This window comes from Pleurodeles waltl, chromosome 12 (genome assembly GCF_031143425.1).
Source record: "Pleurodeles waltl isolate 20211129_DDA chromosome 12, aPleWal1.hap1.20221129, whole genome shotgun sequence".
Classification (NCBI taxonomy): Eukaryota; Metazoa; Chordata; class Amphibia; order Caudata; family Salamandridae; genus Pleurodeles; species Pleurodeles waltl.
In genome coordinates this window covers 176,219,670-176,247,647 of record NC_090451.1, presented here as the reverse complement: position 1 = coordinate 176,247,647, position 27,978 = coordinate 176,219,670, and positions in this window count along the sequence as shown.

Here is a 27,978-nt window from a genome sequence, read left to right as displayed (position 1 = left end):
GTAGAAAAATAATGGCAGGAATAATGTGTATGAAAACTAGCAAATTCTTTTTTAAGTGACCAAAATAAACACATATAGTAAAGGTCGATGGTCAGTCCAGTATAACAATATGTGGTCCAGCACACTGCTGTGCCACTAAACTTGCCTCTCAGAACACTGCCATGGAAACCTCCCAAGAAGGGGTATTTAGTGGGCAGTTGAGGTACCTCAATGATGTCATTTGGGAAGGGTGGGGTCAGTTTTGGGATGAGTGGATTTGGTTTTTGGAAGAGTGGACCTGACTTTGGGAGGTGTGTCCTTGGTTTTGGTTTCTTTGGAATATGGCTGGATTTAGAGGGGGGATCAGATTTCAGAGGGGAGGATTTGGATGTGGAAGGGTTCGGTTATGGTGTGGACAAAGTCCCTTTGGCTTTGGGAGGGGGTGGTTTTGACAGGGTAAGGGTCAGAGCAAATAATAAACTCTCCTTGGGAAAATGGGTAGGGTGTCCAGGAGGGATTAGGGGCTGGGCGGTTGAGGAAGTGGGAGTGTCAGGTGTGTGTGTATTTTTGGTGCTGCTGTCTGTGTGTCTGAAGTATGATTTCTGTGTTTTATAGGTGTCTGTTCTGTGGGTGAGTGTGGGTGTTTGTTTTTTTTGGTGGCAGTATGCTGGGGTGTTGGATGGGTCTGTTGGTGAGGATGTGGTGTCTGGGGTTATATTGAGGATGGTGGGTGGGTCTGTGGGTATTGGTGTGGTATCTGGAGGTAAGTGGGGTGGTGGATGGGTTTCTGTGTGTGGGTGTGGTATATGGGGGTATGGTGGTAGTAATGAATGGGTCTGCAGGTGTTGTGTCTGGGGGTATGGTAGGGTTTGTGGATGGGTATAGTGGATGTGGTGATGGATGTGAGGGAGTGAGTGTTTGGTGAGTGTTTGGGTGCCTATGTGTTTTGTGGTGTATCTATTTTTGTATGCTGCATGGGGCTGTTAAGGTGTGTGCATATTTATGTGTGAGTGTCCTTGGGACAGGTATGGGTATAGGGAAATTGAGGTGGAAGTTTGGGACTGGTGGAAGGCTGCCATGAGGGAGGAGGCCAGAGCCTGAACAGATGCCTCACATGTGGGCTACCATCTGTTGCAGATGGCTGCAAAGCATATGGATAGCATTCAGTAGTGCCACCTGACCTACAGAGATGTTTCTCAGGAGGTCAATAGCTTCCTCACTCTCGGAAGCAGGGGTAACAGGTGCAAAGGGTGAGGTACCTGGAGCGAAGGAGATGGCTCCCCTCTTGGGTGAGCGGGCCCGACCAACTGAGTGGGGAGCCACAGGGAGGGTGGAGATGGCAGTGTAGATGGCAGACAAGGATGGTGTAGGAATTGGTCCTCTGTGTCCCACCACCACTAGGGAGTGTCCACTTGAGCTCGACTCTGATGCTGAAGATGTTGAGTCTGTGTCTACCATGGCATTCCCCTCACCCTCTGGGCCACTAGGTCCCTCCTTGTCTGTAGTGTCATGACTGGAGATGTTGTGTCCAGCGGCTTCCCCACAGATGTCGGCCCTGTCTCCTCTGCTTGCCTGGGATGATGCTGAAAGACAAATACAAATAGGTTCACTGCATGTGCCATAGCACACTTGACCAACAACTTTGATCACAGAACATTACTATAATGCACAGTGGACCCCACCTACAATCAATTAATCAATAAATCATAGCATTTGTAAAGCACAGCACTATCACCCCTATGTGTATCTGGGTGCTGAGGGTGCTGTGTCCCTGTTGAAAAGTCACGTCTTGAGTCTCCTTCTGAAGCCCGACAGGGAGGGAGCTCTACAGAGCTGGAGGGGCAGGCTCTGCCAGGACTTGGCTGCTGTATAGGAGAAGGAGCGGCCTCTGCTGTGGCTGCGATAGATGAGGGCGTGTGTGCAAGGTTTAGCAAGGCAGAACATAGTTGTCTTGTTGGGATGTAGAAGCTCAGTCGATGGTTGAAGTAGGACGGGCTTAGGTTGTGGAGAGCTTTGTATGCGAGTGTAAGAATTTTGAATTGGCATCTCTTCTGGACGGGGAGCCATTGGAGGTTCCTGAGGTGTGGGGTGATGCTTGAGCGCTTGGGGAGGTTAAGGATGAGTCTGGCTGCGGTGTTCTGTAGAGTTTGGAGTCTTTTAAGTAGCTGGGAGGACACTTCTGTATAGAGACCATTGCCATAGTCGAGGCAGCTGGTGACCAGGGCATGCCTCACTGTCTTTCTGGTGTCAGTTTGGATCCATTTGAAGATTCAGCAGAGCATACGGTGAAAGTAGAAGCAGGAGGAGGAAACTGAATTTACTTGTCAATTCAGGGATAGTTGGCAGTCGAGGATGATGCTGAGGTTTCATGCATGGACTGATGGAGAGACGTTGGCCCGACTTCTGCTGGCCACCAGCTGTGATCCCACATGGAGGTGTTCTCAGATTGAGACGTCAGTTTTTTCAGTGTTTAGCTTGTGGCAGCTGTTTTTCATCCATGTTGCTATGTTGGTCATGGAGTTACGGAAGTTAGCTTTGGCATTGTGGCAGCCTTTGGTGAGTGAGAGGATTAATTGAGTGTCATCAGCGTAGGAGACTATATTGAGTCCATAGGATCTGAAGATATCTGCAAGAGGGGGTCACATAGATGTTGAACAGGGTTGGGCTGAGGGAGGTTCCTTGGGGTACACCACAGGTGATGTTCTTGGGTGTAGACAGGAAGGCAGATGCTCCACGTGTGGCCTGAGAGGAAGGCGGCAACACACTTAAGGGAGTTTTGTTGAATGCCTATGTTGTGGAGTCTGTTGAAGAGAGTGTGGTGGGAAACTGTATCGAATGCTGCAGAGATGTCCAGAAGGATCAGAGCTTCTTACTCTCCTCAGTCCAGGAGGGGCCTGATGTTATCCGTGACAGCAATCATTGCAGTTTCCAAGCTGAGGTTAGCAAAGAATCTTGATTGTGAGGTGTTGAGAAGGTGGATTTGTTTGAGATAGTTGGTGAGCAGTTGGTTGATGGCTTTCTCAAGCACTTTGGCCGGGTAAAGGAGCAGGGAGATCATTCTGTAGTTTTTGAGGTTGCTGGGGTTGGCGAAGGATTTCTTAAGGAAGGGTCTGACCTCTACGTGCTTCTATTCATCTGGGAAGGTTGCCGGGGGGATGAGGTGTTGAGGGTATAGGTTAGTCCTGTGCTAATAGTGCTGGCTCTGAGGTTGAAAAGCCAGTGGGGGCAGGGGTAGGTGGGTGCTCCGGAGTGGATGAATGACATGATGGCTGTGGTGGTTTGCATAGCAATCAGGGACCAGGAGGTAATTGTGTGGATGGTGTTCATTTCTTGAGAGATGGTCTCTAGGCTAGAGGTGGAGGGTTGGGAGTTGAAATTGTTGTATATGGTTGTGATCTTGCTGTGGAAGTAGTCTGAGAGGGGGTCGAAGGGTTCTTGGGATGGATGGATGGTGGTCTCTGTGGCTACTGGGTTAGAGAATTCCTCGATGAATCTGAAGAGCTCTTTTGTGTGACTGGCTGCTGAGTCGATGCGGGCAGTGATTGCTACTCTTTTTGCTGCCTTGATGTGGTGGTGGCAGTTGTTGATGGCTGCCTTGTAGGTGGCTTTGTCAGAGGGGTCCTTGGTCATTTGCCATTGTTTCTTGATTCGGTGGCAGTCGTGTTTGACGTTTCTGAGCTCCAGAGTGTACCGTCTCGCTGGCTTGGAGGTGTTGTTGGCTTTAGCTGGTTTCAGCGGGAGAGCCTCTGTCGATAGATTGGGTGTTCCAGGTGGTGAAGTTTTGGAAGACCTGGTTGAGGTTGAGGTCTGCCGTGAGCTCAGGGTATGCGGTGCCTAGGGCATGTGCCCATAGCATCTTGTTTACCTTGCCCCAGCTTCGGTGGGGGATGCTGAGGTGCTTGAAGGTGGTGTGCTAGGAATCAGAGATGGTAAAGGGGATGATGACGTGATCAATCCAGGTTATTTCAGTCATGTGGGTGAAATTTATTCTGTCGCTAGAAGTGAAGATCGTGTCCAGTGTGTGTCTGGCTTTGTGCGTGGGTTTGGTGACCAGTTGGGTGAGGCTGATGTTGCTGAGGTCCTCTATGAGGGAAGTGAAGTTGCTGTCATTGGGGCCATTAAGGTGGAAATTGAGATGGCCGAGTAGGACATAGTGGAGGGAGTCGACAGCCAGGGTTGGCGATGGTGTGGCAGAAGGGGGGCATGGTCCCAGTGGTCTGTATGTAAGGGTGACTCTCATCATGGGTTTGGCATCAGTTTGAAGTTGGAAGTTGAGGTACACTATGAGGGGTGTTGGGTCATCATTGGTGATGGTGCATTAGATGATTTCCTTGAAGATGATGGTGATGCCCCCGCCATGTTTGTTGGTGCGGTCTCGGTGTATCATCTTGTAGCCGTCAGGGATGGCTGTGGTGATTTTGGGGTTTAACAAGGGTGTTAGCCATGTTTCGTTGATGAAGGCGACATCAGGGTCGTGGGTGGTGATGGTGTCCCAGGTTTCTGTGGTGTGTTTGCATAAGGAGTGGGAATTAAGCAAGATGCACTGGACTGGTGCTTAGTTGTTCATAGTCTTCTTTGTGGGTGCAGTATGGGTTTTAGTGTGCGCAGGTGGGCCCGCATTGCAGGACAAATGGCAGTGTAGGCAGATGAAGTGCCCTTTGGTTGAGCATGAGGAGACCGTGAAACAGCTGTTGATGGGAAGTCTGATGTTCACAGTGTGGAGCTCATTGGTGGTGTAGAGGTAGGGGGTGGGAGGACCAGGACTCCTGGTGCTGGGCATATTCCAGGTGCGGCGGGTGCAGACAGGCTTGCCTTTGGTGCACCTTTGGTGTGCCAGCCGCATGCCCTCTGCTAGTGCCCACTGCGTTGCCATGCTGCAGCCCCCATTATATGTCCTGGGATGTGAGAGGGGTCAAGGTGGGAGACTTGATGGTGGGATGTTGGGAGCAGCAGTGGCACCAAGGAGGCATCAGCGGGTACATCAGCAGATGCGATCAGGCTCAGGAATGCAGGTGAAACTTCTGCAATCAGACTCAGGAATGCGGGCGGAGCTGACACAGTCATTCTAAGGAATGTGGGGAGAGCTGTCAGCAGCAAGCAGGAGGGACGTGGAGTGGCTGGGGAGCTGTGACTGGCCCAGTGGTCCACAAGGTCCACTAAAGTGCCTCCAACATTAGCAAAGCTGCATGCATGCCTGCTACTTGATCTGTAAACAGTTGCTCACAGTAAAGCCTTTTTCACAGACAGCTCCAATTGCGTGAGTAATATTGTCCAATCACAATACCCATGTATCAAGTAGGGGACCCGTCACCTTGAATGGCTTGTCTCTTCTATCATAGCTCAGTAACCTAGTGTCATCAAATAGTATGACAATGCCAAGTTTATTCCAACAGACACCACACAAGGCCCTGCAATTAGCAAATGTTCATATACCTTGTACCACATCATGATGAAATGATGGTCAACTAATACAGCTATGATGCAGCAGGATGTACAGTATCCGGAATAAGGTAACATGGAAAAACTCATGTCACACTGTAGAAACTTCCCAATGGTAACTTCCTAATGTGTCCATTGCCAGAATATTCTCATGACATTGTACTAATGCAGCTTCATTAGGTAACACGTCACACAGAAAAGTAGACTGTAGGCAATATGGGCAAAATGTCTGTAAGATGTGTCTACAAATATGCAAAGCATAATGAATCAGCTAGGCCTTGGGAAATCACCAGTCCCGATTGGTACTAGTGAGAACACCATTCTAACATTGCATAACTAAAAGCCAATAGTACATTGAATGTTGTTGAGGCTCAAGGAATCTCCATTACCTGAAAAGGTGGTTTAATCTGTTTCTCAATGGGAAGGCACATCACTGTACCTTTTTGTTCATGCAAACACAAATACCATTGTATTACTGAGTGCACACACACACACACACACATATAACTCCCACATTTCTGCATGTCAATCCCTGATGCATATCAACAGTTAGTTAATGAACCTTCACTGATAAACATGTACAAATCACTTAGCTGAATAATTCCACATTAATGGCATGCAAATTCACATTGTGAGAAATTACTGTGGGTGTACCTGTCATGTCCTTCATTGTTTCAGCAATTGGACCTGACTATTGACATTGAATAGTGGCTTAGAGTATGCTTGACCCACCAACCAATGTTTTCACACTCCTTTCTATGGTAACACATGAACTGTATACCCATCACATTTAATTATTTTCTAATATAGTTTGGCATACACAAATACATTACGGAATCAGTCATCATCCTATGAAAACATGTTGATTATGTGTGAAACAGTACCGTAAATGATACTACAAAAGTGAAAGGTACACATGCCAACATGTGGGCACACATACTGATGGCAACAGTTTGCTAAATCATTTAACTGTATTCTTCCCACTTACCAAGGGGAAGTATTTCTCAGTGACTGCTCCCAAAGTGCACTGTATGCTATGTCACATGTAAGAGTGCCACCATCAAACGAGACACAGTTTTGAGGTAGTATCACTCTTGACACACTGAAGTCAAGTGGCCTGTTGCATAAAAATGTCATCCACAACATCAAACAACATGACCTGATTGATCACTGTAATTAGCCATGTGTCTGCTCAAGACAGTATATTGGTAGAGGACTGTACTCTCTTCCTGGTCATTAGGACAGTAGGCAAAGCACAGCAACATGCACCTACAACCAGAACTACTCAAACAATTATTCTTCTTGAGCATCGCGCATGGGCCACCTCAATATTGATTGGGAGCTGTCTGCCTGTAGCACACAAAGTTGGCAACAGTAAAGCCATTCTGCCCAGGACTCACCCCCTTGTAACTGCTGTGATTCCCTCAACTACCCATCGAGCTCTGGGCGTGCCAGCGCCAGTATGCAGGATGTTAGAGAGGTCAGGGTCTGGTACGCACTCCGTCCTCATTGAGAGAAAGAGCTCTAGCTAGACCTCTGTGATCATTTGGGCCCACTGTCTCAGGTCCTCCCACCTTTTCCGGCAATGGATGCTTCACCAGTGATAGACCTCAAGGTCCGCAACATCCGGGTGATGACTTTCCAAATGGCTTGCTTCTGATGGGCTTTTAGATCATTTTTCTAAATGTGGATATGCTAAAAATCTGGCATGGACCCGGCTCTCAAGGACCGACTTTGCAGAACCCTGGCCTAGGGCCAACCAACATGTACTGTGATGTGAATGACTATGGGACACAACACACCATTGTGACCTTCTGAAGGGTAAACTACTTGTGAATGATTGTACAGACACCTTTACATGCAGGCACATTGACATGTTACATACAGTCCATACAGGCTACTACCATAGTATAGACTGTACCCTAAGACTTAGGTCACAATGAAAGGGCTGGCATGTGTGTCACTGGGAGCTTCCTCTCTGTGGATGTGTGGGCTTGTGGACTGCCTAATGGAATATCATGCTACTTCTGATTGAGTTGTATGGTATGTACTGGTATTACAGGACGCACATTTTACCATATGTGGCACTCTTACAGAGATGACATTTAACATACCAAGGTATGTTTTGTTTGATTGATTGAATGTAACAAAGCTAGTGATTCACATATAATATCTTCAGAATTAACCAACTATCTTCACTCTATGTTTGTCAGTTATGCAATGGGCTTGTGCAAACATGACATTTGGAAAAGTTACAGCAGACCTGTAGGAGTAAGGGGCCTGTCATAAATAAATGTCACACATTGACAATGTGGGTCAATGGAAAGATGTACCAGGTCAGGGAGTTACCACCATTCCAAATGTAGTCTTTATAAAAGCATTCTGGGCTACTATTGGTTGAGAAGACTTACTCTGTGAACATCCAAGGATCTGCAGGTCTACAGGGATATTACCCGGTGCATCAGTTGTATTGCCACAGTAACTTTGCCCCAGCCTGGGCGATGGCCCAAAATGGGCAACACTCTTTGTTAGGCCTTACTCTGTGCAGGCAGAGCATACTGAACCCACATGAACATCACATTTCCATCACTTCAATACATAACAGTACATCTTGTATTCATCCTATATGTGAGCTCAAGGTTGTGTGGCACTCTGAAGGGGTCAGTGAGGTTTAGCTAGCTCGCAGACAACAGTTTGAAAAGGCCTGCTCTGGGCTGAGTGATATGTAAGACTGTACACATTGCTAACATCCTCCTCAACTGCTTCTAACAGTACATACAAAGCTCATGCTGTAATTCAGATACATTTACTTTCTCACTTACCATCATCTGATCATCAAATATGTTATTGGTACCCTGAAACGTTTTACTTGCATAGATACGTGAATGCAACAGAAGGGGGATCTAGAGCTTATCACACAACAGAATGGTGATTTGAAATAGACAAAGGACAGGGCTCCACAATCCATAACATTTTCATCCTAACTATGGGCCATAAAATGGAACTACAGACATCTAAAAAAAACTCTCTGGGTCTCAGAGGCACATTGTAGCCTGTGAAAAAGGGAAGGATGGTGTTGAACAGAGACAAATATGCATATGAGGTAGTTACATGTTCCTTTGGTCAACCATAGAGCTGCCCATACAGGGGAAAGACCTGTTCAACAGGTTTTTCTAGCTTCTATAGAGAAAAAGGCAGGGGCCCTTTCACCTGCTTGGCCTGGCAAGATTGCTCCCAGAGACGGCAGAGAACAGCTAAAGTATAGCAGGTTTTGATGGTAGCAGTGTCAGGAGGCAAGTGAGTTATTTTTCAAACTACAGAGTACATTTATGCCACATACGCGGTCATCAGAGTAGACGAGCAAAGCCATTGAGCCGTGATCGTCACAGTCAACAACGTTATCCTATGGCTGTGTCCACCATGGATGAAACCGCCCACCACGCAGTCAACTTCAGCCAATGGCAGCAGCTTCCAAAATTCTAATATACAAGGTCAGGTATCTCCCATTTTGGCAGTTGAAACTACGCTATTGGTGACTGACAAATGTGTCACCACCACTACGAATGTGTGGTAACATGTTTACATATGTACTACTCCAATGAGCCATAATTGCTTCTACACAATCATCAGTGTAGTGCATTACTGGTCATAAATGCCATGTAACTGCAGTGCACTGTACACCGCAGATGACAGTATTTTGGGAGCACAAAACATACTTTACAATATCAAGGTGCACATGAGGAACATTTAGTTGTATAATGTGCACATATATGTTGTAGACACATGTGTAGGCCACAATGGAGCTTATAGATGGATTTTGGGTAGTAGACAATTGCAATGTGAAATGTGTGTAATGGTTTTTAAGCAAGTAATATTTTGTCACATGACTTTTGGCCTACTCATCATATATGTTACTCTGGACACTAGGACTAATGTTCCAATTTATTTGATTCCACACATAGGTACCCTGGGAGAGGGAGGAGATGACAGCCTCCAGCGTACTGTCCATTTCCAGACCTTCATACCATGGAAGAAAGGGACGTTATAAAGAAGTTTAATCTGAATAGGCAAACAGTACAAGACTTATGGCATCAGTTGCAGACTGATCTCATGCCTCAAAACACTAATGCAACATGTATACCACTTATTGTGAGACTCGTGGCAGTATTACAGTGGCCACAGGAACCTTTCAATATACAGTAGCTATAACTGGAGATATGTCGCACCTTATGTTCAGTGGTGTATTAAAGGATGTGTTATCAGAAATGATAAAACACATTGACAGTTATATCAGATTCCACAGATGTGAGGATTTAGCCAATTTGAAGGTTGACTTCTATTGATATGGTCACCTCCCACATGTGGTGGGAGCCATTGATGGCACCCATATTGCATTAGCATCAACGTAAGCCAGTGAACAAGTCTATCAAAACAGGAAGCACTTCCATTCTACCAATGTGCAAGTTGTCCGCTTGCCAAATTTGTATATTTCAAACATCTGTGCCAGGTTCCCAGGTTCAGCCCATGATTCCTTTGCAATGGGGAACCACACCATACCCCAGCTGATGTCACAGCTACAACCAGAGGGAGCCTGGCTTGTTGGCAAGTAACATCTGTCCTAACTTTGTGTGTGCAATGTCAGGTGCTATAATCAGGAAGTCTGTGACTCATTGTAGCAGTTTTGTCTTATTACAAGAGACTCAGCAAATCTTAACTGTCCTTGGTTGTTAACACCACTGAGGAATCTAACTGAGCCAGGGGAAGACCGCTTCAATTAGGGCCATGGAAGAACACGGCAGCCACTGGAGTGGGCTTTTGGGCTCCTGGAGGCCAGATTTTGCTGTCTGGACAAGAATGGGGGAGCCCTCCTCTACTCACCCGGGGAGGTGTGTCAAATCATTGTGGCTTGCTGTGTGCTCCATAACAAGACCCTGCATTGGAACATCCCTTACATCGCAGAGGAGGGAGAGCCTGAGGTGCCACCGGGTGAGAATCCTGAAATGCTAAATCATGATGATAGTGGTGAACAGGGAAGAGCTATCTTGTAACAAGATCCCATCGACAGCTTCTTCTCACTAGTGTAAGTATGTCATGACTTTGACTGTACAATGAACTCTTGTTAAGATGATGTGAGGAGTGTGTTTGTTGAAAATGTAAGGAAGCTGAAGCTCTAGCAAAATCTGGCGAGGGTGTTTAGTGAGAAAGATTTTAAGACATTCTTGTTTTGTTAATATTGCTTTGTTTAGGCAAGACTTCTGCGTTCTCCAGAAGTTTGCTATGTGAATTGTGTCATATATATGGTTTCATAGCTAAACGTTTTGTTTTTGTATTCGTTTAGGTACCTTCACCATGGCATCTCCATTTGGACATTTCAGAGTTATGAAATTAGCAGGTATATGATGCTGTTGGGACATACAACACATGGATTGTTCTGGGAATATATGTCACAGACTTTGGGTGTACAAAACCTGTGCCAAGACAACTTGTACAGTGATAGGATAGAAGTTTAGGAGACTCTATTGGACTTGTTCTTTGTCATGTGGTTGCCATAATGCATTGTGTGAGTCATCCTGTGCTCTGATAATATGTACTTGTAGGCCAAATCCATGTTAGTTTCCCTTCACAGTGCTTAAATTCTCTTTTTGTATGAACTTCATGTAGGTGTTAATGTGTTTCATCATTGTCTGCCAAAGTACCTGTGGCACATCACTGACATTTGTTTGTGTGATACCACCAGATGCAGAGGCACTGGATTGTAATGACCCTGTGATCAGAAACTGTTGTACTGCCATCTGTCTGAGTCCTGCTTTATATGATGTTGGATTCCTTTTGTGAGCTAGGTGAGATGCCTCCAGCTGATGACATCAACCAATTTCATTTTTGCATATTCTACAGGCAATGACTGATATATATACCTTCATTCCATGTTCTGGAGGTCTGTACCTGCAAATATGATCACTCACACAGTATAATTCAATCAGGTATGATTTGCTGTGTTTCTGACATCTTGGCAGCCTATGATTGGAAGAATGTAATAAAACCTTTATTAGACAAGACACTTGTATGTATGTGTTGGCGTGGCATGGTTGTGATCCTGAGCTAAACATTGCATACCTGCAACATATCCATGCCTACACAAGTAGCTTGTTTTGTCATTGTATAGTTCACATGGTATTACGTATCTACATTGCTAAATGTGAAATTTACTACCACAGGCATTGAGTTTGTGACTTGTGAATTTCTTAAAGTGATAAAGGTAAAGGCACATTTCATGCAAAAAGAAACGTGAAGCATTCAATGTAGATGCCAAATTATTTGAAAACCAAAGTCCCGATTACACTTCAAATCAGGAATGTAATTGTGTCCAGAATGAGTCCACAGAGTGAATGTGTGACACACAATGGATGAAATTAAGTTTGAGGCCTCTTGCTGGCAGTGGTGGGTATCTTGCCATTTGCATCATCTGGATATTTACACGGACGTCATCACTTGTGAGGGCAGGAAGGTTCAGTTGCTGCAGAGAGAAGGGTATCTGAAGATGTTGTTTTCCTCTGCTATGGCCTCTCTTCCTGTGGCTGATGCAGATGCAGATGGGCTTGATGTAGTTGCATTACAGGAAGGGGCAGATGGTGATAGAAAAGCTCTTCTCAGGTTTGTATGGATGTCCATCAGCACCCTGTTAGGGAGCCCTTGTTGGATTATGGGCCTCCATCCGTTGACAGATGTCCCTCTGCAGCTGCTTCATTTCCTGAGCTTGGTAACTACCTGGCACATCATGTCCTGGGGCTCCTGACATACCCCGAAGACATAGCTGATGGTGTCCTGGTCGTGAGTGGTCCCAGTGGCCTTATTCCGCTGACTCACAGCATCCCTTCAGGGACCGTACTTCCAAGATCCTAAGCCCTTGACCTGGGATGCCGTCGCCAACTGGGCCCTAGTCTCTCTGTGTCAGGGCTGAAGATTTGCACTTCAGGATCCAGGGCTGTGGGACATAAAATTGTACTAACTGTGCTAGGTACACAGGTTGGGGGAAATGCTATTGGCTGAGATGTTGTTGCAGCTGGGGTGGGAGGTGGTGGCGTCGGCACAGTGAGACTCTCTGTTGTCGTCTGCCCAGTCTGATCAGATGTTCCAGGTCTGCCATTCATGTCCACATGTACAGGAATGTTGTCATCCCTGAGGGCTTCATCCAGGGGCGGGTTGGGAGTCCATTCAGTGGGCAATCTCTGCCCAGGTTCTGTGCCAGATCGATCTGTTGTGAAATAGAGAACATTGTTATTGGTTGAAATGTGGAATTTACATCAAAATGTTTTGTGTCATAGTAGAGACCTAGGAAATTCTTAAAAGGTAGGGTTTCCTATTGTGATATATTTCCATGGTATTCAACTTGTTGACAAGACATTGTTTGAGGTTGCAAAAAATTTATTAGAATTGAGCAGCTCATTAGATGTGCTGATAAATTGCATTTTAGATGAAGGAATTTTCATGACATCTAGTGAAGAGTTAGGCCAACACAGTGGAGAAGTAATGTGTATTTGAGCATTCCAAGGCCTAGGTGTGCACGATACAGTCGAACACACAACTTGGTTATATATGTAGCAGTAATAGTCATCGTGTGAGCAATGCAGAGTAATGGGTTACCTGATACTTCCAATCAGCTGAAGCTGCTTAATGTCTCACAAATAATTGATGTACGCACTTGGCAAGTTGTCAGTCATGCCATCAATAGTTTCATTTGGGAATACCAGGACAACATCAAGCTAGGTAGGCAGACATGTCTCTGAGTTAAGCATGACATGTAGATTGCTCAGTCCATGATGAGTGGTCAGTTGTGACAGGGCAAACAAGTAAATAAAGGCAAGAACACAATGGCTTCATGGTAGTTCTAGTCATGTCAGTTTCTAACTCTCAACACTAGACAAATGGTAAACTCTATGATGAGTGAAGATCAGTTGGGACATGGCAAACATGTGAATATGGGCAAGAGCACAAAGCCCCCTTGTTCTGAGTTACAGAAACAAGGACTTGTGGTAGATGTAGTCATGTCACTCTCTATTTCCCAACACCTGACAAATGGTTAGTCTTACATACCTGTTGCCAGACTGCAGTTAGGTTGGACCATACATTTACACATTGACACATACCATGGGTCCTGGGATGATATTTTGATAGTAAAACACTTACATATCCCATTCCAACATATGGCATGTAATGGAGATTGATACATGTGATGTTATGTTGTACAACAATACACATTAACAATCTAATGTCTTTGATACTTAGGATATTGCATGTTAGGAAAGTAGATGGATGGCACAATGGCAAAAGCTGAGATGTAAGCATACAGGACATTGATGTTTTGTGACAGCTACTGTGGTGTAACTTACCAGACTCCACTCCCCCAGCTATTCCTGTCAAGCCCTCCGGATGAAGGATGGCCCAGACCATCTCCTCCCAATGAAAGAGTTGTAATGGGGCACTGGGAGGACCACCACCAGTCTTCTGTGCCTCCATGTATTGTTTGGAGGCCACGGAATGCATCTTCCCCCCAGGTTGTTTCATCTCTTCATAATATCCTCCTTTGTGCGCGAGGTGGTGCCTATAGCATTTACTCTGTTGACTATCCGTTGCCACATTTCCATTTTCCTGCTGAGAGGGGTATGCTGGACTTGGCTTCAACCAATTGTGGATCTACTTTTATGATTTCATCCGCCATGTCTCTCAACTCATCCTTAGAAAAACATGGACAGTAAATTAAAGTGGGTGGCAAGGACTAAAATAACAAGATAATTTATATTGGGAAAAGAGATGAGGAGAAGTGTGTGGAAAGTGTTAAATGCGATGGGAAAAAAAGGCTACCCGATCTCACAAAAATGAAACAATGATGTGTGGTCTCTGTCCTGGTATGCTGCAGTGGAGAGGCCATGGATCATGGTCTGGGATAGGGTGTGTTTTATAAAGTAATTTGCAGGTGTGCCCATTTGGCCAATGGATGTCAGCTGTGTTCTTTTGAATCCATCCACTGGGCACTCTTCTGGTGCTTTGCTGAGAGCATACTGTGACGGCCTACCGCCGTCAGCTAACTGCCGCAATGGGACTGCCAGTATTAGTGTGTTTTCATAATAAGCTTGGCAGTTAGCCATGGCCATGATGATGATGGAGATGCACTGCCAACATTGCAGCCAACCGTGCCGCTGGCAGGTAGCACTCCATCAATGTGGTCGATGGTGCAGCCTGCATACATCATAATACAGCAAGAGGGAGACCACCAGCGGTCTTCTTGGGACTGTGGCAATGGTGAACTGGTGGTCCGACTGCCAAACTTGAAATCAGGACATAAGTTTGTCTTCATTTCATTGATAGTAGGGGCTTTCTATTAAGATGTTAAACTGGTGGCTACTTGTGTGACAGGGACGTAGGCTAGTGCTATATTTTTTTACTTCAAAGGCAAATTGGCTGTAGGTGGCATATTCCATACTTGGTGGGAGCTGCCAAAAGATCACCATGTTAGCAGTCTCACAGACTGCCATATTACAAGTTGAACAGCCAGGACTGCCAATACACAGGCAAAAAAATGACACTGCCAGGAATCTGGAGGGTGGGGAAATAGGTGGCCCAACCACCAGCACCGCCAGCCTGTCAACCAACCACCAAACCTTTTACAACTCAAAAATCAGAATAGAGGTTCTTCCATGGTGGTCATTCAATGGCAGCGAAAACTATGGCAGTCACCACAGTAATGCACAACACCACATTGGATGGATTCAAAATCCACACAGCTGACACACATCCACACACCTGACACACATACAAACTGCACTATAAAACACAACCCTTCACACACACCACAATCGTTTGTATCTGTAACACCACACATAGAAGCCAGAGCCCAAAATCAGATAGTACCATAGATTCACATAGCAAGTACACCACACTCGCACAACACACCCACCACACAAAATAGCACCCCTACACATCATTTACTAACTCTCACCCCCTCACTGCACACCAAAATGTATTGCCATGCATGCTCACTGACCTTTTGCCACCTTAAAAGTCGACCCACTCATAACCCCTGTGTCCAGCTGTCTAAATACCCCTGTCTGGCATCTCACATGTGAAGTTAACTCACCTGTGTATGGCATGGGTAGTACAGTGACTGACAGCATTACAACTCACAGCAGGCACTGTTCTGCCATTAAGCAAACTAGAACAGTGTACCATATTGAAAAAAAAACTTGCATGCAACCTAAACAATGGAGTATACTCACCTGAATGGTCCACAATTGTACAGTTTGTGGGAATGACAGCAATGCCGTGGATATTTGCTAGTACAATACCACTAACACAGCTATAGCTGTGTCATCTGCTAAACTCTCCCTTCTAACTCCCATTACCTATAGAACTGTGCTCACCTAGGGGAATAACAACAGTGTAGTCCATTGCCATAGGACAGCTCTTGACAGGAATGTCAAGAACAGCTGCCACTAACAAACACACACCCAGCTATAACTGTGTCCTCTGCTACTCTGTCCTTTCTACCTCCAATCACCTATTGGACTCTACTCACCTGGGGGATCTCACATTTTTGAGTGTGCTGTACTCAGTGTAACCCATCACATCTGGCTATGTAGCATGGTTACTCCAAATATGATGGCCTGGTTAGTGGCCACATAACATTGTGCAGCTTTCAGTTAACTCAACCATGAAGTATTACTAACTGGGAGCTACCATGAAACATAAAATGCTACACTGCTACCAAGATATGAGTCAATGAACAGACATTCAAGTGCTAAGATACTCTGACATCCTGTAGCAAGGTGACTTAAAAAGGAATTGTCTGTCCCCCAAATGTCAGGTCTTCATAATTGAAAGCAGGTGTCACTGTCATATAAGGGGATCAAGCACAGCCAATCTGTACATGGCCCAAAGCATATCTACCTGTCACATTTGGTGCTACATGTCACATAACAACCTGTAACTGTCTCTTTCACATCTTCAACAGGTCACCTGCCACTGGCACCATGGAAGGTACTCCTGATACAGCTACTTACACCCTGGATGAAGCCCTCAGCAAGGAGAACAATCCTGGATGTGTGGATGTTGAGGATGGCTCTGACCCATCTGGGCAACCTGGTCAGACAACAACTGTCAGCCTAACCTTGCCCACATCAACACCTCCCAGCCCTGTTGCATCTACATCACAAGCAACCAGTTGCCCCCAAACCTGTCCCAAGGACAGCAACAACCATCATGTGCCCCAGTCCAGGTACCAGAGTCACAACTTGAAATCCCAGACAATGATGGACCCGGCACCAGTGGCAGTGGGCCAACTGTGCCAAGGGTGCAGAAACGTGGGGGTCGGCTGCGTGGGAGGGATGGCGCGGGCCAGTGGCATGCAGCTGCCATTTCTGGCAGGGATACTTCTGGCCAGGACACCATCCCCAAGTCTTGGGAGCCTCCTAACAATCCCAAGGCATGATGGGCCAGGTACTTGCCATTATAGGGTAGTTCAAGGAGCTGAAGAGGGACAACCACCAGGAAGTCATGCAACAGTGTGAGGCCCTCAATGCCCACATGGTATCCCTGACAGGGGTGCTGAGAGACATCAACACCACCCTAAGCAGGTAAACGTCCACAACACCAGGCCCCTTCCATTGGCAAAGTTACACCAGCCCCTTCAACATTTGTGGCAGTCAGTAGGATGGAGGCCCAGCCAGGGGAAGAACATGCCTGAGACACCCCTGTCTCTGTAGCAGAAGAATCCCACCCCCAGAAGCATAAACGTCCACCCGAACAACCAGGAGGAACAGATGGCAATATAACAACTAATGCCAGGAAGTAACCCCCAACTGATAGATTCCCTTTTTTGTGCCTCTGATGCACCCTATTCACTTTTCTACAATCACTTTACGATTTCTCAGAATCATAGGACACTAGACTTTGGACTTAAAATGTTGTGGCAGCTACTCAAATGATAACATCCATCATCCACCATGACTGATTCCTTCACTGTTTGAACATGATTTCTTTGTTCACATACATCCTATTCGCCTGTGCACCTGTCAATAAACACAACTAATACACCATCTATGTTTGATAGCTATTTTTCATTTATGTGAGTAGTTTAATCAGAAATATATTTCATGCTCATGATTAACTCATAAGAAGGAAATGTGAGGAGGGGCATATCATAGGTCGTGTCATGCTGGGGTTCAATACCAACACAATGACACAAGTGGACAATCACCAATATCTACTTATTACCCTGTGCAGCACATAGGCTGACCAAATGTCAGGACTGTCATAGTTAAGTATGTCCAAATATTTACTGCTTCTGCCTAGGTGTCAGTAAGTAACATCCCACTGACCACTATTGTGAGGGACAGGTGAGACTGTGCCCCTCCAAATAGAATGGTGGAAATTGTCATTAGCTTAAGCCTTATCACATACCTTACCTATATCATGCCTACCACATCAACACACCCCATAATACAGACAGAGGACAGTACAACAGTCCCTAGTCAGAGAAACTTCCACTTACAATGTTCATGCATCTGTAGGCATGTTAATCACCCATAACAGTGCTGACACATATGCATAGTGACCTGCAATGAGGGAACACAATGACAGCTACATACAAGTCAAACAAGATCATTGTCAATACAATGGGAAGGTTAAGTGAATGGATTGCATAGGATAACCTGTATCAAAGACACATGATCACACACATGACACCATTGGACCCACATGCCAATGGCAAACAGGTCCATTGTGTAGCACATATCTCTACCATCCCACTGTTGTGACAGCCTTGACATGGCCAAAATAAATATAACACAGAACCTGGATCAAGCCATGTTCACCTCACCTCAGACCAGCTAAAGCCACCTGCCATTGACACAACTCAGAAATGTCCACATAAGAATGGCATTGTGAAGAGACCTGGAAGGAAAAGTGGTAAACATGGAGTTTAGGCAGCTACAGGCTTACATGAGCCTGAACAATCTGTTCCAAATATTGTTGTTTCTTAGATTGTGCATTTTGACTACCGCAAACAAAGGAGATCCTCACAAGAGTCACAACTCCAAGTCTAAACTTGCCTGGAAACCTGACTTGTATACTGCAAAGCATCAAATGACCTGTGTGATAGTCACACAGAGACCCTTTTTAACCAATCCTGAAACCCACACTACCCCATGGGGTCAGTAAAATAACAGACCAACACATACTCACACTCAGGTGAAGTACTGATTGATGAGGTCTGCCCACATGTCTCCAGCTACATCCTCATCACTGTCATCCTCACTTGGATTTTCTACATTCTCACCTGGTGGAACTGCTAACTCCTGGCCATCTGGGATGTGTGGGATCTGTGGGATCTGTCACCTCAGGGGCGATTTTGTGGAGTATGCAGCAGGCCACAATGATCCAACACACTTTAGCGGGTGAGTGAAGGAGGGCTGAGACCCCTGTAAGGAATTGTGACATGTGTGCAAACATGAGTCCAGGGCATCAACACATTTGGCAGCAGACATAGCATACAAACACACATGATATATGTAACTTACCAACCAGCCAGGCCCTTTCTGGGTACTGTTGTGTCATCAGCTGTGGGACAGCGCTGTTCCGCATGATGAAGGCATCATGGACTGAACCTGGGTACCATGCACATAATTGGGAAATGTAGAGGTCTGCCAAACAGACTACTTGGATCTTTATGGAGTGGAAGTTGTTCCTGTTCCGATAGACCTGTTCATTGCCATGTGGGGGAGCGTGCCCCATCAATGGCTCCTACTACATGTGGGAGGTGTGCCAAATCACTTAATTCTGCCTTCATGTGGGCAAAATCCTCAAGTTGTGGAAATCAGATGTAGCTGTCCAGGTGTTTCAACACTACAGACAGTACATCCTTCAAGACCAGAATAAACATAGGCTGGGACATCCCAGCAGTTAGGGCAACTGTATTTTGGAAGAAGCCTATGGCCAGGAACTGCAGCACTGACATGACTTATACAATGGGTGTTATGATATCTGGATGACTGATGGCAGGCATCAGATCTGGTGCCCACTGATAACAGAGATCCTGGATTGTCTGCCTATCCAGGTGGTAAATTTGTATGTAAGATCTATTCTCCATGACATGCAAGCCTGCTAGTGGACTGTGGTTGTCTGACCCTTCTCATTCCAGGGTAACTATGTGAGACAAAATAAGAAGGTAAGTTCATCACTCATTGTGTCCCTTGTGAGTGACACTACATATGTCACATAAAAAATGGGACATGCCATTTGATACAGTGAAAACGTGGTACACAGCACATACCAATGGTAAAAGAGGCACATTAGTTACATGTCATCCACTTACCTCAATTAAGATATGTATATATAAACGGATGCATCAGCAAGACTATGTGATACAAACATCAAACAATGCCTGTGAATAAAAGCCCAAAAAACATTTTTGCCTATGGATGAAAGAGTGGTGACCGTGCCATCAAAGATTTCTGAGACTTAGAGGAACAACATGACAACATGTTCCTTCAATCAGGGCAAATATATACCTAGGACAATGCCAGCACTGAAGATTATGCAGTAGAAATGTTTCCCACATTGTGACGCATCAAAAATTAACTTTTCCAACCACTGAAAGGCTTTAAAATGGCGCCTGCCTGAACTACTGCACTGGATAATAAGAAACAACTACTGGCGGAAGTCGTCATGGTGGTAGGAGGATGCTACCATAACGGACATTGCCATTGGATTACATTGCTGCCTGTGGTGGGCTTATTCTAATGGCAGCATCCGCCGGTGGTGATGGTCATGTATGTGGCAGACGTGACCGCCATCTCCTGATTAATCTCTCACTTGACTCCTGACACTGCTGCCAGCAAGACCTCCACAACCTTAGATGCTGTGTACTGCCTCTGGCAGCAATCAAGCTATGTCTTACAGATGATAGGGTGATAGGGCCCCTGTCCTCTCACCAGAAGAGCTTGAAAAGCTTGTGGAGGACTTTCTACCACTGTATGAACAGCTCTATGGTGCACCAGAGGAGCAGGTAAGAGCACCATGTGCACTTATGTTTCTGTAGCTCCACGAAGCTTTGATTGAGTTAGCCTAGGCTTAAGGCAATGTCATAATGTGTCCTTAAGGCCCTGTAGGTGCTATCAGTGTGCTTAAGTGGTTGAGTTCCTGGGCATGTACATATGTGGAGTGACAGGTTTAGAGTCCTGAGACATTGTGGTGAGCGTACAATGAGTTGCCTGACTCACCTTGTTACTCTAGCACGCAGTTACCTGAGGTGAAATGACAGCCATCACCAGGTAAATCCGTTCATCAGATGCGCATGATATGTGGTTATATGTGCTAACATGACAGCTGAAGGTGTCAAAGCATGTTGTTTGAAGGTTCCTCACCATACCTGTGACATTTCTGTATCTGCACACACATCCGTGGCCACATCTGGCATTGTTGTAGTGTTGTACTGAAGCCAGCTAATAACCCTCTATGGCCCTAAACTCTGTACATTGACAGCCATTGGGAATTGGCTATGGGATACATGCAGTTTTATGATACATCTAATCTTTTGGGTCATGGTATTTTTTGTTGATTTGTGTGGTCTGCCAGCAGAGAATGTTGTCTTCAATTGCCACTTTCTTTAAATAGTAACATCTGGACTGTTATTATATAGCTGTTGCAATGTAAGTGTGAGCCTGTAGCCACACCCTGTATCCATAAACAGCATGTGGATATTTAAAATCATGCCTCACTACTAAGGTTCATCGACTTCAGCCTATGCCCAGTGTATACCACTGACATGTTATTGGGGGCATGGTGGAGAGCTGTGACAGATGTACTCATTACAACTCTGACCATTGGTGTTACATATGCTTGACAGGCCCCATGATCACACTGCCCTGCTGACTCCTTAATCCAGCTCTGATGCATACTGTGCATGCTCCTGTTTTATTGGACATTGAACTTCTGCAAACAGTGTGTTATTAACTGATGTTCCATGATATTTGACCACGTTTTTTGGACATGATGTGAGACATGTCAAGTGCAAGGCTAGCTGTATCTTTCTTTGACATAGTTTTTGTGTGCACACATTTTTTAAGTATATTTCAAAATCTTTTGACTGACACAAAGACCCCCACTTCCTGAAGTAGCATGTAGGTGCATGTGTGTGTGCATCAGTGCACACATGTAGAGGCAAGCATCTTTGTGTGCACAACATATGACTCCCTTCTATGTTGTCCTGGCAATATGGGTCTGCCTTTAGCCTGGCTGTGACTTGTGGGGACCTTATTCAGCTTGTGATCATCAGGGGTTGAGGATGTATTTGTGCCATGTTTGCTATTTGGTGTAGCAGGCCCTTGCCATTTTGTGTGATATGTTATATTGTGTTTCTGGTCAGAGTCATGTGGATTGCTCATGTCACACCAAGCACACTGCTCTAGTAACTGGTCAATGCAGGGGCTGAGCTGGTGATTGTGATGGGTACCCTTGTGGGGAGTGTTAGCAGTAATATCCCCCTATTCAATGTCTGCTATGTGCCATAGGTGGACCGAATGGTCAAGACAGGTTGTTATTGGCTTATTGGACTGACTTGTAGTTAACTCTGCCTGTTCTTCTATGGGACTTGATTACACAATTTTCTTTCTTGACTTTGGCATCCATGCAGGTCAACACCCATCAGAAGAGAGGGATTTGTGCAAACATCATGTATATTTTGAAAACAAAATTCATGCCTCACTTTTGGAATTTATCATGTGTATGTGCTGTAGCTATTAAGGATATGACACATGAGGTCAGGGTGTTTGGGAATTTCATGTTTGACCATAATCTTACTTGTTGCAGTTATGGTAGTTCATAAACACCTGTGTGTAGGTTGGTAAGTGTGATGTGACTGTTGTCATGCATCATGTTTGGTGTACTAGTTATGTTAGCATCACTTATGCTTTGCATCTAGGAATCCTCACAGGCAGATGCCATGCTAGCCATGTCTGATGTTTGGATATTGATGTTGCTTCTCATTCTGTGACAAACTAGTTTACTCATGTTAGTGTTGGCAAGGTCTGTCTCCCTCCTTCCCGCACAGTATAGTAGTCTTTTTGATACAGACATAAAATAGTAAACTTCTAAATGTGTGTGGGACATTTATGTGAGTTTACTTGGTCCTTACATGACCATTATAGTTTGTTTTCTTGAGACATTTATCTTACATATTTTTGACCTCAGTCTATTGTAACTCCTTGCTATATCACAATTGGTGCATGTGTGTGTGATGTATACTACCTCCTTGATGAACATTTAGCAGGTGTGACATGTTGATATGTCATATGATGGTATGTCTCCATAGTGATTTTGTTGGATCTATGTCACTTGGTGAAGGTATGGCTTGTTCTTGGCAACATATGTTATTGCCTGGTACATAACACCAGGGTAAGGTATTTGTGTGGTAATGATTGGGTCTGTATATTTGGTTAGCTACCTACAATATTAATCTCTTGCTTGTCAACTGCTTGCCTATGTTATTCTGATATTGTCACCTGTATTGGGTGGAACAGTCATCTAGTCATGGTATGCTTAGTGTGATTGGTCAACTGCAGTCCTGGTATTGTAGTGTTCTGTTAGCTTGCTTTGCTGGTGTGTTACAGTTGTAAAATTGAGGGACATGCATCGTATTGTGTTGTTACATGTTGTTGGCACTATTCTGGCACTTCCTGTGGGGTCAGTTTACATGATGGTATGTGATTTCTTTCAGATTTGTGATGTAAGTGTTATCATGTGTATGTTATGATTCTACACAGCTGAGTGGGGAAGCTTCTGGCCACAGGACTTCCAGTCACAACGCCAAAGACATTGAGGGACCCAGGGGCCTGGAGAGCGAGGGGAGTGCCACAGGGGAGACCATCTTCATCTCAGTCTTCCTCTAGTGGCCACTCCCTAGTGGTGGTGAACCCATCAGGGACAACTCCAGTACCATCTATGTCCACCACCCTCCATTCTATCACCACCCTCCCTGTAGCTCCCCACCAAGCTGGCTGTGCCAACTCATTCAAGAGGGTGGGTATCTCCTTTCCGGAGGAACCTCTGCCCCAGCCCCTGTTCCCCCTGTTGACCTCAGTGAGGAGGGTATTGACCTCCCAAGAAGCTTCTCTGTGTATCAGTCCACCATCGTGAACTCCATTCAGGGACTGGCCACCCAGGTCCAACAAAGCAATGTGTTCCTTGAGGGCATTTACGGTGCAATGGCTGGCCTACAGAGATCTTTTCAGGCTCTGGCCTCCACACTGACGGCAGTCAGTCACCCCTTGTCTACCATCCCCCCTCCATGTTCCTCATCACAGTCCACAGTCCCCCTTCCCCGACCCAGCTAAAGTACACAAACAGACTTGCATGCATCCACCTCAACAGACAAGGGAAGCACACACAATCACCACAAGGCAATCTACCAGCATTCACACAAACAAGATCATCTGCAGACACAGCAACAGTCACGACTTGCCCTGACACACCCACCACCTCAGTACCACAGGCACAATACCTGGCACACTTGCACACACCAAACCAACATTCATTGATCCTGCCACTACATCTATCCTACCTGCAGACACCAACCTAGCAAGCCCTCAGACATGCACCCCAGTCACCAGACCTGCAGACACCACAACCACTGACATGCCTACATGCAGCACAACCACCATACCTGCAGTCACCAACCCAACAGACAGCCAACCACCTACCACAGCACCCCTTGCACCTCTACCCCCTTCAGCACAACACATAAAAGCCCTCACTCACCCATCCCTCTAACACCCTTCCACACACAAGCACGCCTCCCACAAACAAGCACCCAAGACAACCACTCCCTTACCGTCCACACTCAAACCACCTTCTGATAACCGTCCCCATTTGTCTAAACAAGTTTTCCTTTCTAACCTTGACCTTTTCGCTACTCGCCCCCCCATGATGCCCCTAAAAGAGCTGTTTCCCTCCCCAAGGCATCCCTTCCACTTACAAGGCCTCCCCTACCCCTGCCAGTACCCATGCCAAAAAGTGGTCCACCCCTCCAAAGAAGGTTTCCCTCGTCCCAAACCAAAGCCAAAAACTGCCCCTCTGAAGCCCAAACCCAACCCCCTCCTCCTATGCCACCCCTTATAGTCCATGAGATACCTGGCTGCCCCCTACCTGGAGGTTAAATGGCAGTCAGGAGTCAAGTTGGGGCACCATTTTGTGCCTTTGGTGCACAAATTGAGATGTATGGGCTACCCAATGGCCTTGGACTTTCACATATTTTGCATTATCAATATTTTCAAGCCAACCACTTGTTGTTTTTTTTATTACATCTTTGTCCCACATTTCCATTCCTAGATTTGAGTTGTTCCTGGATGACATTGGTTGTGTGCCTGTATTTTTATTTTTGTGTGTCTGCTGCTTGCTGCTTCATGTATTGTTGTAGCAGTATGTGAGGTTGTGTGCAATGCTGTTGTACACCAGTGGTGGGGTGTGTATTGTGTGATAGATATGTGTGTGTTACGGAAATGTTGGTGTCATTGTACTGTGTTGCGTTAGTAGTGATATGTGTTTATTGTAGTGATGTGCAATGTGGTCCTGTATGGTGTATGCCTTGTCCTCTGATGTGGCTATTGTGTACATGTGGTGTGTGCTGTGGAGTTTCTTCAGTTCAGACATAGAGTGTGTTGGGTTGTGCAAGTGCTTCTGTGTGCATGTGAATATTTAGATGTGTGTCCTGCAGAGCTGGCTGGTGTCTTGTATGGTGTTTGGAGTAGTGTAAGGTTTGCAGCCTTCCCCTTCACCCATATGTGTGACTGTGCATTACATTTGTTGTTGGTATTTCTTGTCCATGAGATCCGAATGAGATCTGTTTGTGTGGCCATGTTTTTGTGGGCCTTATGCAACATGAGATGTGTCCCAGTACGGCTTCCTCCCATGTATGGTTTTGCTGCACCCAACGCTGCTGTGCCGGTCTTATTGTGATGTGTTGCTTTGTGTGTTTTGACTGTGTCTGCATGTATTGTACATGGCATAATAGGTTTGAAGTGCTATCTGTGTGTATGTGTGATGTGTGTGTTGATTGCTGGGTTGTATGACATTGTTGTGTGTTCCATTACACATGGATGTACGTGTGTGTTGTATGTGTGTCCAGTCCCTAGCTAGTGTTGGATGTGGTGTGTGTGTGTGTGACATGTATTTATATTTGTGCAGTTGTTGTGTTGTTGTTGTGAGTTTGTATGTTGAATGGGAATCTTTGAACCTGGGCCTGTGCTGTGTTGCTGTGTGTAAATGTGTGGTATTGATGTGTGGTGTGTGTGCTGGCTGAAGGGCACGTGATGTATATCTGTGGGTGTCCTTGATGTACTATGTGAGTGTATTTGTCACTATGCTGTTACGTGTGAGTGCAGCCATCACACCACCCTCCCTATGGTATCTTATGTAACTGTTCAAATTTATACATTTCACATATGTAACAGGTGATTCTGTGTACTTACGGTGATGGCATCCTCATCAGCGATTATAATGTTGTCTTTTGGTGAGCATGAGCAGCGGGATCTAGTTCTGGTTCCATGGTGGCTTCGGACGTGTATGGCTTCCTGGAGGTGAGCGTCTCCTTTTATACTGTTCGTTTCAGCCTGCTGCTCTGTGGTGATTTTACAGAGGTGGCCACATTAGCGGTGTGCAACCTCCTAAAAGGTGTGGCAGAAACATGGCCTCCACTGGACTGTTTGTGTCTCCAGACAACTGCTGCGGTCTGTCCTGCCTGGCGGTGCCGGCAGACCGCTGGCTGTCATCTGTGTGCACCACCACCATACCTATAATTTGGCGGTCCACTCCACCAGCCTGTTGGCGGTTGGACTGCCACTACCAACATGGTGATCACAGGATTGCCAAACTCGTAATGAGGCCCTAAATGCAGATTTTTGAAGGTGGCACGATATACTTTGGTTAAAGTGGTAGTAGCATCCTTGTACGCTGTGTGGGGTATAGTTTAAGGATATAGGGCCTGATTACAACTTTGGAGGAGGTGTTAATCTGTCCCAAAAGTGACGGTAAAGTGACGGATATACCACCAGCCGTATTACAAGTCCATTATATCCTATGGAACTCGTAATACGGCTGGTGGTAAATCTGTCACTTTACCGTTACTTTTGGGACGGATTAACACCTCCTCCAAACTTGTAATCAGGCCCATAAATAACCAAAGCATGTTTTTTTGGGGGGAATAGTTGTTTGCTTGTTGTCTTAATTGGGTTAGGTGCTACATGTAGGCAGTTCCTTGTTTATCAGGAAGTAAAGCATATGTAAAAGGGAATTTGGTGTTCTGAAATTTTGAAGGTCAGATTCATCATCCAGGTTTGGCATTGGGATAATCTGAGTAAGTTATTTGAAGTGGAGAAGATTAGTATTTGTTTTTTCATTATTATTATTGTCATATAGTAGGAAGAGTTCCTCTTTATGGACCTCGTTTACAAATAAGTGGTGTATATTTACTACAACACAGCACACACCTGTGTTTTCCCAACCTCTGGCACTAAAATTAGCTGCCTAGCGCCAGCGCAGGTACCCTTGCACCATAGAGCTCGGTGCATGTTTTGCAGGTAATGATTGTTTATGTGCAGCAAGGTGTCCCTTCACATAAACAATCAATAATGATGATTTATTACTTCTATGTGTGATGCATAATGCAACACACGTAGAAGTAACAAATTGTCATTATTTAATGATTGTTTATGTGCAGGAAGGGGTGCAGGAAGGGACACCTTCCTGTACCTAAACAATCATGTATGTTGTTGTGTTCTTTCTATGTGTGCTGCAGAATACAGCACACATAGAAACAGCAAAAACAAGGAGAAATAAAAAGTATTTCTCCACCTTGCACCACTCTAATGCCAACCCTTGTGTTTTGTTTACACATTTTACGACTTCTCATAAATCTGGAGTAGAGTCAAAATGCAATGGGGTTTGAGGTGGAATACCTAGAGCAACACCCATTGCACGCCCCTTTCACGCACAGTGATGCGTGTAAAAGGGTTGCATTTACCAGGCAGTGTTAAGCCATAAAATGTGGCTTAAGGCCATATGTAAATATGAAGCAGGGCATTGCGCCTCCAGACCATCGGAAAAAGTGACATTCCGGTGACGCAATACCCTTGTAAATGAAACCCTATGTGTTATTGTTAGATGTATTGGTATCTTGTAGGAGAAGATGGGGTGTCGCTGGTGGCCTTTAGTGCATGTGTTTAGATGTGGGACCAACACCACCTCCAGGATCATGGATCCCAGTGGAGTGGCGGCGGTGAGGCTTGTAATCAGCCATAGTGGGGCTGAACTCAGCGCCACCTAACTGATTACAATCCCACTTTCTGACAGCCTTTTCCTGACAGGGATCCTGCCTTGAAAAGGCTGGTGGGAAGCCAGTGCCAGGGACTACAGAGGGGCCCCTGAAGTGCCCATGTCTGTGATATGGGCAGTGCAGGGCCCCCCCAGCCCGGCACCATTGGAATGCGCACTGTCTGGTTTGCAGATAGAGCGTAT